Below are 1648 nucleotides of genomic sequence, written 5' to 3'. Positions count from 1 at the left end.
GGGGTGGGGGGCGTGGGGGGGGGGGACATGCGTGAGACGATTATTCGCCTCTTATAAGTCCCAGTGATGACGGACCGGTGTCAGCGGCACCTGCGTCTACACACAGCTGTGATCACAGCGCCGCACAATGAACGCCATTGACTCGCAATACACACGGCAAACAGATCGACCTTTGTAGCAAAAAAACAACGAAACGGGGGAGCAAAGCGGAGCCTTCATTTCCCCAAATTTAGGTAAAGATTGGGAGGTTGGGGCAAAACTGCGCCAATTTAGCAGAATGCATTGGGGTCAATGGGGAAAGGTGAAATTAACCCCTTCACGTCTGGCTCTTTAAGAGATTGTAGCGCTCAAGGCATTGCATGGGCTAACCGATCGTGTGATTGGCTGTCACAGTGATCATGTGATCGGGAGCCCGTCCTATAGCCTCACAATCGCTGCAATGTGACCGGTAAGTGACGGGGTGGTCATATATATAAGTGTATAATAATAATAGTGTGTGACGGGCATTAGAATGTAAGCTCCTCTGCACAGAGACTGATGTGACTGTGGGGGGAGGGGACATTAGAGTGTAAGCTCCTCTGTACAGAGACTGATGTGTCTGGCTCAGTGTTCTCTGTACAGCACTGCGGTATATGTCAGAGCTATATACATGTATAATAATCATAGTGTGTGACTGTGGGGGGGACATTAGAGTGTAAGCTCCTCTGTACAGAGACTGATGTGTCTGGCTCAGTGTTCTCTGTACAGCACTGCGGTATATGTCAGAGCTATATACATGTATAATAATCATAGTGTGTGACTGTGGGGGGGACATTAGAGTGTAAGCTCCTCTGTACAGAGACTGATGTGTCTGGCTCAGTGTTCTCTGTACAGCACTGCGGTATATGTCAGAGCTATATACATGTATAATAATCATAGTGTGTGACTGTGGGGGGGACATTAGAGTGTAAGCTCCTCGGGTGTATATATACACATTGTATACACTTTGTTTTACCTTTGTTTGCGGTCGTCCTGCCATCTCTGCGTCCTCATTGGACAGTCCGGGTGGACGCTGTTGACATTAGCGCGGTGCGGACGGCGATGGTCTGTCAGGAGAGTAAATTACAGTTATTAAGAAAATGAAAAGCAAAACAAAATAACAAAACAGACAACCGCAGCACAGCGCTGGGCTCCCCGTCTGCCCGGCCTATGTAATTATAGGCCGCCCTCTGCCAGGGTAACCAAGGAGGGGCCCCACTGACCCGGGCCCAACACCGGTCACCCATACACTGCACACAAGGGGATGGGGGGTGCTTACTCTCCCAGCAATGGGGGGCTAGAGGGGGAGTCCACAATACAGACCTGTGTCATGTACTGAGAGTGTCTTATGACAGCCTGTCAAGAGGGAAATACATTTAATAGAGAACTCCTGTCACCGAGAAAGATGGAGAGAGAGAGAGAGACATGGAGAGAGATGGAGAGAGAGAGAGAGAGAGAGACATGGGGAGACAGAGAGACATGGGGAGACAGAAAGACATGGGGAGACAGAAAGACATGGGGAGAGGAGAGAGAGAGGGATGGAGAGAGAGAGATGGGGAGAGAGAGAGAGATAGAGGGATGGGGAGAGAGAGAGATGGGGAGAGAGATAGAGATGGGGAGAGAGAGAGAG

The sequence above is a fragment of the Nanorana parkeri genome, unplaced genomic scaffold, assembly GCF_000935625.1.
Source record: "Nanorana parkeri isolate BGI_ZX_2015 unplaced genomic scaffold, ASM93562v1 scaffold474, whole genome shotgun sequence".
Taxonomy (NCBI): domain Eukaryota; kingdom Metazoa; phylum Chordata; class Amphibia; order Anura; family Dicroglossidae; genus Nanorana; species Nanorana parkeri.
The sequence above is the reverse complement of the archived record's forward strand: the minus strand, read 5'-3'. Positions refer to the sequence as shown.